Genomic DNA, 12,384 nt, shown 5'->3' with positions numbered 1-12,384 from the left:
CAAGTCCCTGAAGTGGCTTCAGGGTTAGCTTGTTTGAAGGACAGGTAGGCCAGTGAGGTAGAAAGAAGTAAATGAAGCAGAGAGAGGAGTGAAAAGAGTTGGGAAGGAAGCATCAATATCCTGTACTCTCACTGCTATAAGGAAGATGACACCAAAGATTAAGAGTATTGTCAAGGAGAACAGTTAGGAGGAACCAGCATAGTGATTGTGGTTAGATTAGCATTATCCCATAACTAGGAAAATGAACAAGTATACTAAATATACAGTAATAAAAAATTTTACCAGGAGCAATTAATCATGGAAAATAGATGGCTTTATGCCTTAAACTCTGAAAAGTAATGGCCAAAGAGAAATTTAAAAATTCTTTCATGTCTCTGTGCAACACTGAAAGGTGCTTAACTCAATGCCCAGAAAAGTGATACTGGAAAAGATGGTAAATCAAAATCCTGTAGTCTTACTATGTTTATCCAGTGTGCTGGTTTGAATGTATTATGTCCCCCAGAAAAAGCCATGTTCTTTGATGCAATCTTGTGGGGCAGATGTTTTAGTGATAATTAGATTGGAATTCTTTGAGTGTTTCCATGGAGATGTGCCCCACCCAACTGTGGGTGATGATTCTGATTGGATAATTTCCATGGAGGTGTTGGCCTGCCCATTCAGGGTGGGTCTGAATTAATTTACTGGAGCACTATATAAGATCAGACAGAAGGAGTGAGCTTGCTACAGCCAAGAGGAACACTTTGAAGAAAGCACAGGAACTGCAGATAAGAGACATTTTGAAGACGGCCATTGAAAGCAGACTCTTGTTCCAGAGAAGATAAGAGAGGACAAATACCCCAAGTGAAACTAAGAGTGATATTTTTGAGGAACTGCAGCCTAGAGAGGAATGTCCTGGGAGAAAGCCATCTTGAAACCAGAACTCCAGAGCAGACACCAGCCACGTGCCTTCCCAGCTAACAGAGATTTTCCGGACACCATTGGCCATCCTCCAGTGAAGGTACCTGATTGCTGATGTGTTACCTTGGACATTTTATGGCCTTCAGACTGTAACTGTGTAACCAAATGAACCCCCTTTTATAAGAGCCAATCCATCTCTGGTGTTTTGCATTCCGGCAGCATTAGCAAACTAGAACATCCAGTATGGAAAATAGTTATGGAATATCCTTGAGAGATACATGTTAGTAGAGAACCTGACCAGGGTGTGGTAGTTTGAAGCTGCAATGTACCACAGAAAAGGGCTTGTTCTTTTAATCCATTCCTGTGGGTGCAGACCTATTGTAGGGACCTTTTGATTAAGTTATGTCAATTGACATGTTTCCCACCTCATTCAAGGTGGGTCTTAATCCTTTTACTGGAGTCCTTTACAAGAGGAAAAACACATACATAAGCTGAGAGATGAAATTAAGAGAAGTTCACAGAGAGAAACACCCAGAGAAGCTTACATAAAAAGCCGCAGATGAAGAAGCCAGAAGCTAAAGCAATAAAACCCAGGAGAGAATGACCAGCAGAAATCACCATGTGCCTTGCTATCTGACAGAGGAGCCTGGGCTTTCCTGTAACTGGTCTTCAGAGAAGGTATTTGATGCCTTAATTGGGACATTTTCTCGGTTAGAACTGTAAATTTGTAAGCTAATAAATCTCCATTGTTAAAAAACAGCCCATTTCTGGTATATTGCATTTCATCAGCTTTACCAAATCAAAACACAAGCTAGATTTTATTATCATTACTTAAACACACTAAAGTCCAAGGACCAGAAATGAAGAAAGCATGCAAGAAAATATTACTCAATCTGGTAGAAATGATGGTCAAAAACATTTTCATGTATGCTGTATAGAAGAAATTAACAAAATTATAAACCTAATTAAACTATGGAGAAAGATAAGAGGAAATCTGCAAATGTAATGAAATAATTTGAAGACTAAATTCATAGAATTACAGAATTAATGAATAAATTAGAAATATCAAGAAACAGAATAGACTGGCATAAAAGCTAGTAATAACCCTGAAGGAAGGGATAGACATAATCACAGTGAAAATGATAAGATTTTTATAGCAATTAGAAAGTAACTAGCAGATATTGAGAAGAGGCAAGATGACTAAATGTACTGGTATACCTACATAGACTTTCCAATACCTGAAACAGGGAAAAACTATTTTAAAATATAATAGAAAATGTTTCCCTGAATTAAAAAAATGTATTGGGGGATCATAATTGGGTACCTTGATTCCAGAAAAATTGACACCAAGATATATTTTGGTTGATTTATTCAACCTCAAAGATAAAGAAATAATGTTTCAGTAACCTAGGTTAAAAAAATAAAACAGTCCAGCCTCAGAATTCTTGTTCAAAACCAGACAGTGACAGAAACATCAACACAATTTCTAGGGTGGAATATATATTCCTAGAGTGATGCAAGTATATTACATCCATTTACAATTAAATATAGAGTGAAAATCTTAAAAAGATTAAGTAAAGACTGAAATATACACTCTCAACTATGTAAGAACTCAAGAAATGCATGTGTGTGTTTTGCGGGGAATGGAAGAACGTGGCCAAAAAATTCTTCATTAACAAATCAAGTGAATAAATTGTTACTCAAAATGAAAAATTCAAATATTTTAAAAGCCAAATTAATAAAACCATTTTTCCTGAATGAAAAAGATAGATGTATCTTTGAATTATACATTGTATAATTAGAGGTATTTAATAAAATTGTATATTACATATTAAAATATATCTTTTATCTTCTAGCTATTCCTGTTAAGAAATACTTATTAAAATTTATCATTTTTTTAAGGTGTAGCTTCAGGATCTACTTGTTCTTGAATATTTAAATAATATAAAATTTAATAATTTCTCTGAACACAGTATATGTGTTTTGGCTTTTTATCTGTTTATCTATGTCTGAAGAAATATCTACAAAAATATTCCTCTGGTGTTAATAATTCTTAGTTGATTTTTCTTTTGTTTCTTAGTATTTTTATAACATTAATATTTTATTACTCATGTATAATTTTAATAACTAAAATATTCATGAGTCTCAAAATGTTTTAAAAGATAATTTACTAACCTGAAAAAACATTGAAACAATATTGAATTAAACAACAAACAGGTCCCAAGTTAGAATGTATTTGAATGATCCAAATATGCAAAAAATTATACACACACAAACACAAATACAACAGGAAGAAAACGTCATGTGCAAAATGCTAGCAGTAGATATATCTGAATTTTATGATACTTTTTGTTGGTTTATTTGTAGTTTTTAAAAATTTTCCTTGATGTTCAAGAATAAACATTTATTACATAATTAGAAAAAGAGAAGTTCTTTTAAAATATGGCCTTCAGTTATAACGCACTCGATAATCTGTTACAACCCTTTCACTGAGGACAACTAGCAAAGTTGGAGAAAACACATCCAAAATAGTTAGAAGGCTTTGGAGAGCTAACTATAAATTATGTAATAGAGTAAGATCTCATAAAAGTCAGAAGATATGAGAAGGAAGCCTTCTGTTTTGGGAGCTGCTTATATATTGAGGTAATTTGCTAACCTGGAAGAGGCAGTTGAGAGGTTGATTAGTCTTTTTAAGTATTTTGAATTTTGCAATAAAAAGTTATAGCTGGGACCTATTAAGGTAGTGCACTGGTGTTTTGGAATGGGCTGCAAAGAACTTTGCCTAGGATCACAGATTGTAGCCCAGCCTAGAATTAGTTGTGTGTTAGGCTCAGAAAAATATCTCTGAAATTGTATGAAGATTGTCTGTAAAGGTTGGTGTTGATAGTAGCACAATATTGTGAATGTAATTAACAGCACTTAATTATATATCTGAATATAGTTAAAGGGAAAATTTTAGGGTTTTTTGTTTGTTTGTTTGTTTGTTTGTTTTAAAAGATGATCTCAGAATACTAGTACCCAAAGATATCTGGCAGAAACACAGGAAAAATATACTCTGTAGGAATATAATTAAAATTTTGTCCTACAGAGAAAGATACTTGGTACATGTGGTACATGAGAATACAAGACTGTATGAGGGAGGACCAGCAGAAACCATGTCAATTACTTTTTTAAAGGCCTACAAGAGCTGAAGTGATTGGCATTATCTAATAAAGATCTGAAAATAAATATGCTGGCTATGTTCAAAGAGATTATAGACAAGATTGAAAATGTGGGCAGAAAAGTAAAAATTTAAAAAGTTATATGGGTGATTATAAAAGACCAAGTATACATTATCATATTGAAAAATAAAAATATCCATAATTAATAATCCAGTGGATTGGTTTAACATTAGGTCAGATACAGCTAAAGAGAGAATTGGTGTTCTGAAAATAGATCAGGCAAAAACTATCCAAAATGAAGCACTGAGATATGAAAGAATTGGGGTAGGGGGAGAATAGAGGATTAGATATCTAGAAATTCTAGCATGTGTATTGGTAAGAGTCATGAAGGAGAAACCAGGGAGAATGATCCACAAGAAAACTTGAAGAAACAAAAGCTGAGAAATTTCCAAAACTGATAGAATTCATTATGCCAGTTTCAGAATCATAATAAATACTATGTAATATAGTTTAAAAATATATATTTTATAGTAAAACAGGAGAAAATAAATATGACAAAGAGAAAATCATAAAACAAATATATTAAAGACAGGAATAGCAAATGGACTTAAAGCTGATTTTCCTCAGAAATAAAGGAAGGAAGAAATGTGCTGAATAAAAGTAATCACTAACCTAGAATTCTATGCCCAGCAAAAGTATCCTTTAATAATGAAGGTAAAATAAAGATATTTTCAGAAAAGATAGACTAAAAATTTTGTCAATAGCAGTTATGTATTAGTAGAAGTGCTAAGAGATATTCTTCAAGCAGTAGGAAATGACTCCAGATGGAAGATGGAAAGGTAGAGGAAAAAATAAAAAGCAGCAAAGAAGATCATTATGTAGTAAATCTGAACAAACTGTGAGTATGTACATCTATAATCCTAATTTTGCAATGGAAATAAAGTTTCTAAAATCTTTGCATTATCCAGAGAATGCAAGAGTTTCAAGAAATTAGATTTTAGTAAGTCAAGAATGCTTGTAATTGCTAAAGAAACCTATGAAGGAATACTGAAAGAGTGTATAACTTCTGAACTGAGATGGATAAAATAAATGATAAAACTACTTAACCAAACCATAGAACAATGAATAAATAGAAAATACATAGTAAAATGAAATATTTAAGCCCCTGATAATCAGGATTACATTATCTGTAAATGAATTAAATTCTCAAATTTAAAACAGCTGCACACATCACATATATGCAAATACATACACATATATGCAAATATTTATTCCAGGAAAGAATGCTGATTTAGCATTTGAAAGCCAATCAGTGTAATTAACCACAATAATAGAAAAAATAAGAAAAAACTCATAAATTGAATAAATTCAGAAAAAACATTTGATAAAAATTCAACACCTATTCATGACAGAAACTTTAGTGAAAATGGAAAAGAAAGAAACTATCTTAATATCATAAAACTATCTACAGAAAGCTACAGAAACTATCAAACTTAATGGTGATTGTTGGCATTTTTCCCTCAGAAATTTGGGACAAGACAAAGTTGCCTACTCTTACCATATCCATGAAACATTGTATTAAAAGTCAAAACCCCTACATAAAATTGAAAAAAAAAAAAGTTGAAAGGATAACATAAGGTTGTCTTTATTTATTGTGTATGCAAAAATCCAAAATAATCTGCAGAAACTATGGTAATATACAGAATTAAAATAAATTATCCTATAATACAAATTAGGAAATGAAACGCAAAAATATGCCATTTGCAGTGGTGTTAAATCATCAAGTTCATAGGAAAATTCTAAGAAAATACTTGCAATTTCTACAAAATTATTTGTAAAACTTTACAGATAAAAATTATAAAAGATCTAAATAAATAGATATACCATGTTCAGAGATTCAACGATTCAATAACATACATATGTCAATTTCCCCAAAATGATTTTAGTTACAATGAAATCACAATCAAAACCCCAACAAGTATTTCTGTGGAAATTGGAAAAGTCATTGTAAAATTTTGTGCAAAGGAAAGGAACAAGAATAGCTAAGGCAATCTTGGAGAAGAGGTATGATACGAGAGAACTTGCTCTAGCATATATCAAAAATTTTTATAAATATTCACCTTTTGAGACATTGTGGTATTGGCACAAAGATAGACAAATAGACCACTGTAGAAGAAAAGAGAAAAAAGAAAAGAGAATAGGCCCATACATATCTAAATACATGATTTTTGGCAAAGATTGTTCAAAAATGCATAATTCTTGAAGTAGCAGTTCTTCTAGAATTTATTCAGACATGTGCACAGATTTATGATCAAGAATGTTCTTTATCATGTTCTTAATAATAGTGTAATATTAAAAACAACATATTTACACAGCGCAGGAATGAAATTTCTTCTCAGTAAATGCTGTTGAGTCAATATGAAAAAAAAAAACGTTGACTTCTTCCTTTCATCTAACAGTAGAATAACTAACTGTAGGTGATGTGAAAAGGAAAACATATCTCTTTTAGAAGATAATATATATAAATACATCTTCCAGACCTCAGGATTGGGAAAGATTTTTTAAACAGTACAGAAAAGCACTAATTGTAAAAGAAAAGATTGCTAAATTAGGCTATATTACAAGTAAAAACTGTTGTTCATCATGCTACATCATTAAGAGAGTGAAAAAACAAACTGCAGAGTGAATTAAGGGCTTATATCCTGAGTTTGTAAAGAGTTAACAGAAATCAGTAAGAAAAAGTCAGACAACTCAGTAGAACCATGAACAAATCACAAAACAAGATATCTTAGTGGCCATTAAACATTTGAAAAGTTGCTCATCCTCATGAAATCAGGGAATTACAAATGAAAAATCCCAGGAAGGAATTACTCTCACATAATAAAATACCTAATATTTAAAAAACAAAACAAACAAAAACTCAGACAATATAAAAAGTTGGCAAAAATGTGGGGTAACAGCTACTGCTTGTGAGAGTATACATTTTCATGAAACTCTTTGGAAAACTAGCAGTATCTAGTTAAGTAAGTCTATACACTCTATTTATCAAAGTATCTATTCCTTAATTTTTACTCAACAGAAACGTTTACAGATATGTACCAATAAATATAAACAAAAATGTTAATGACAGCATAATATCCAAAAGCTAAACCTTATTTTTTAGTTTCCTAGACTGCTCAAGCAAATATCATGAAATGGGTTGGGTTAGACAATGGGAGTTACTCACTCAGTTTGAGGTTGGGAAAAAGTCCCACTCTTCACAGTGATGCTTTATTCTTGAAGACTGTGGTGTTCTGGGGCTGGCTACTGGTGATCTTTTATCCTTAACTTGTCACACAGTGTGGTGGTTTTAAGCTGTATGTACCCCAGAAAAACATGCTCTTAAATCTAATCCATTTGTGCGCGTTTAAGTATAGTCTTTTGATGAGGCTCCCTCAGGTAAGATGTGAACCACCTCATTCAGGATGGGCCTTAATCCTATTACTGGTGTCCTGTATAACTGGAATGAATTCAGAGAGAAAGAGAGAGGAAGCCATGGAAAAAAGAAGCTGAAGGCAATGAAATCTAAATGAGAAGGGAGAGAACTGTAGATGCCACAGTGTGCCTTGCCATGTGACAGAGGAACCAAGGATTGCTAGCAGCTGGTCTTCAGGAAGAAAGCATAGCTTGGTAATGCATTGATTTGGACATTTTCTTGGACTCAAATTGTAGGCTAAAAAAAATCACCATTGTTTAAGCCAACCCATTTCATGGTATCTGCTCTAAACAGACTAGGAAAATAAAACACAGGGCAAGGCTTATGGTGGCATCTCCTGGTGTCTCCCTTCTCTTCTGGGTTCCATTGATTTTCAACTTCTTGCTTCCTGCGACTTTCTCTCTTTAGGTCTAAATTCCATTCCACTTTTAAAGGACTCCAGTAATATAATAAGACCCACCCTGATTGAGCAACGTCATCAAAATGTCCTACTTAATTGGGTTCACACCCAGAGTAATGGATTTGGTTTAAGAACATGTTTTTTCTGGGGTACATACAGTTTTGAACAACCACCCCCTGGAAACAGTACAAATACCCATCAACAATAGAATAGATGGCTAAATTGGAATGTGTTCAAAATGCAATACTACACATAAACAAAATTAAACAGCCTGCTTCACCCAACAACATGGATAACCTCAAAAAATTAATGCTGATTAAAGGAAGCCTGACACAGAAGACTATATACTGCTATATGATTCCATTTATAACAATAAAAAAATTTTAAAAGTTGAAACTACACAATAATGTTTACTGTTACAGTCTTAGGTTATAAAAGTATAAAGAAAAAATGTGACTATGATGAAAGTTACACTTGGGAGAAAAAGAATTGATTGAGAATCAATGTGAAGATATTTTGTGGCCTGGGTGGTGGTTACCCATGTGTTTATAAAATGGGATTAATTAAGCTGTAGATTTATTTCATTCACCTTTCAGTACGTGTTATATTTCACAATAAAACTGTTTTAATAGTACCAAATACAACAGTTTAATAAAAATATTTTGAGGTGATCCTCTTAGCTATTTATGTGTGTATGCTATATATATTTATTACCTAAATAAACATTTATTTTATACCTAGGTTATAATAGGATCCATACTAGGTGGTTGTGAATCAAAGTCAGTAAGACTTGTTTCCTTCCCTCCAGAACTGTTAGAAGAGCAGGAGAGAATCAATATAGAATAATTTTTAATAGTTGTTAAATCTAAGAGAGAATTGTAAAACAAATTCTATTTCCATGAATTTATCTAGTTTTAAAAGTTTCTTTTTCTATATGGCTATTAGTTGTAAAGGCTTGTCAGGGGAGAAGGATAGGTAAGACCACCGAATTTTTAAAAATCTATTTTCTTTTAATGATTCTATCAGATAGTAATTCATACATATCCATATTTTGTGCCAATTTTGATAGTTCTAATAAGGATAATAGATTGCTTGTATGCAGTAGGTCATTTATCCAGAAAAATTAACCATGCATATCTATGGTTATAGTTGAACTAAAAAATGCAGATAAAATTACTGAGATAGAAAAATTTTAGGCACTTAAAGCAGATTAAATATCTTTTGTCTCATTCTTGCCTTTTTCTCTTGTACATACTAAACTATGGAAGAATTAAAAACACAAGGTCATAATAGATTATAGTGAAACCAAAGTCTGTCCATTTTACCTTTTTCAATTTCAGGATGATTTACTGACATGTGCATTCATAGGAGTGTGTCTACTCACAGGAATAGGTATTAGGAAAGGACCTCATTATTAGAAATAATCTGCCATAAATCCTTCCCATTTGAAACCATTAATCTACCAGAATATATAATGTATAAAATATAGTTGTAAAAATGCAGTGCAATTCTGAGCTGTTCTGCACAGCCTATGGTGCAGAGTGGGGGATTTTCTCAGGAGAGGCAGGAGTCAGCCTCTGGATTGGCTCTGGGACTGCAACTCTGGTTATGATTTGGGGTTTGCCCTGTTATTTGTTGCTATGATTAATTTGTGGATCATTTCTGCTATTTCCTTCTTCTTTTTTTTTTATTAATCCAGTCTTAATTGAGACAAGTCTTTATTTCCTCTATCATAAAACCTGCAACCTCTCTCCCACCTTATACCAAATATAGATTATACATCTTAAAAACAAAGGATAACTATATAACCACAACCAAATGGATTCCACTTATTCATAGCTAAAGAGGACAACAAAGAATCAATTGCTATTGATTCTATAAATTTACTATTATATTTATAGATTCTATAAATATAATAAATATAATGTTTATATATTATATACATATATATAATATATTTATATATTTCCAAAAATATATATTTATAAATATAAAAAATATATTTATAATAGATTATAAATAAATATGATATATTTATTTTATTATATATTTATAATTTAGATTTATAAATTTAAATTTATAATTTATATATATTATAAATTTATATTTATAAATTATATATTTATTATATATTTATATTACAAATATATTTATAATATATTATAAATATATATATTCTATATAATATAGAATATATATTATATTTATAGAAATAAATATATGGAATATTAGTATATTTGGTAAATTATAAATAACAAAGGGTTAAAGCACACTATGGTTTGGATTTATTAATTTTGAATCCTTCTTACTAGACTATTGCTAAAAACTTTAGCCAGAGGTAGCTATGTTAATTACCTCTGATCCTGATCTGGATTTCTTTGTTCTTTGATTGTGTTGATTCTCAGTTCATTTCCATTTCTTCCTCAAGTAGGAGTACTCCTGCTGGTCTCAAGAATGATGGGTTAATTTTAATTAACACCTAACTTATTTCTCTCTTACAATATGTACCTTTTTTTTGATACAATTTAATAATAGTTAATTCCAAAAAAAGGTTTTTGTAGGTTAGACCGTGAAATTTCCTAACACTTGATTTTAATACATTGCACTAATTTTCTTAAACAGCTTGGAGGAATCAATATTTACAGTTGATGTAGTATCTATGCAAAATCTGGCATATACATTATGTGTGTATATATATATAATATAAAATATATATGTGTATTTGTGTATATATATGTATTTCTATATATATAAGATATATATGTGTATGTATATATATTTATAGCCTGTTTTGGAACAATTAGTATTGCATTCTCCTAGCTCCACCCAGGGCACTGTGAGGATAGATCTATAACCATTGGGAAATATGAGAACGTAATGTTTGTCATAGTCTAGATACAAGACACAGCCCTACCCTATGTTGTGTATGCTGATCAACATCCCAAGGAGTTTTGATTTGATCCATATGTGAACATTGAATTGTATCTTCTTGTTAAAATACTCAGCGTAAAAGGCTTAAATGGGTGAATGATGGGAAACCTGCCCAGCCATGAATGTTACTGTTTTTGGAAACCAAGGGTCCTTCAGAAACTACCCCTAGGTTCTCTTCAGTGTCATTTGGTAATGTCCAGTGACACTGAAAGATCTCGTCCAAAATAGGGTTGCATGGCTTTTTGGCAAGTGATCCTTTCCTTTCTGCATGAAAGGCTGACAGGTACAATTTCACAACCTGAACCATTCAATCCCTGGGATCCTTCTGGTCACTAATGTTCGCAAACAGGTCTGGATGTGCAAAAAAGTCTGCATGCATCTCTAAAAGAGATCTTCTTTTGAGAATAAATGTTGGAAGAACTACCATAGTAAGATCCATTCCAAGCCTAATGTGTGACAAGAGATGCATAACACTCTTCTACTCTTTCACTGTCTCTGCATTCCCTTTGTCATCTCTGTCATCATGTGAATCGAAAAGGTCAGCATCCCTTGTTCCATTGGGCATGGAAGAATTCAATGATTCTGTGATATCTGGGCACTTGAGAATATTTCCTGAACTGCTATGTGTCAAAACAAAGGCAGATTCAGAGGGATCAGATTCAGAGGGATCTATAAAGCGCTTTGGGGATGAGCCACTTTGATGAAATTCATCAACATCACAGAATTCATCCTCACTGCTAGAATAAGAGAACTCCAAGACTGCTTGGCTTGGTAGTAGTTAGACTGCTACTAGTTGGTGAGTGTCCACTGCCTGTACTATTTGGTGTTGGAGTCTAATGATCTCCCAGGGTAGCTAGGACAGGGCCAGCTGGTAGGGAAGATGGACACTGCTCTGACTTACACAACTGAACAGGTTCTGGAGGTAAGACAGTCTGAGAAGGCATTGTGCTGATCACAGGTTCCCAGGGTCTGGGTTGATATATTGCATCTACAGGATTAATAGTACTTTCAGCAATCTGCAGCAACACAATGCAGTGCTTAATTGATTCTGCCATGCTTTTGTTGTCTCTCTGAGAGTTGCAGTTTTCTTTCTCTGCTCATCATCTCTGCAGTTTTGCAATTTGTCATCAAAAAGCTTTAATTGTTCTATCAAGATTTGTAGGTAAGCATCAGCCTCTGTAAGTTTCTTACCAAAATCTTGGACACTAGGAACAAATCCTGAAACCAAACCTCTGCAAGTGAGCAACAAAAAGCCCTCCTTTCCTTCAAGGGAGAGAGATGAGGGCTGCTCCCGAGCACCCCTTCTCATTCCCCTCTACTGGATACCAGAGCTGCAGCACAGTGGGTGTAGCTTGGGGTTCAACCCATCCCCAGGGACACCCCCTTCCCAATATGTACCTTTGACAATTGTTTAAAGATGTTTGAAGTTTAATTGCTTAAACTTGACATTCTGCATCAAGAATGGAGAATTAATTCTTTTTTATAGCTCTTGCCATTTTTTTTTTTTTTTTGATTCCTAA

General features: G+C 32.8%; 1 pseudogene; it reads right to left on the bottom strand.

Annotated features, from left to right (window-relative positions):
* Positions 1–12,110, bottom strand: part of LOC119535400 — a 41,276-nt pseudogene extending 29,166 nt beyond the window's left edge.
* Between the last annotated feature and the right edge of the window lie 274 nt (positions 12,111–12,384).

The sequence above is a fragment of the Choloepus didactylus genome, chromosome 5 (assembly GCF_015220235.1).
Source record: "Choloepus didactylus isolate mChoDid1 chromosome 5, mChoDid1.pri, whole genome shotgun sequence".
NCBI classification, from domain to species: domain Eukaryota; kingdom Metazoa; phylum Chordata; class Mammalia; order Pilosa; family Megalonychidae; genus Choloepus; species Choloepus didactylus.
The sequence above is the reverse complement of the archived record's forward strand: the minus strand, read 5'-3'. Positions and strand labels throughout refer to the sequence as shown.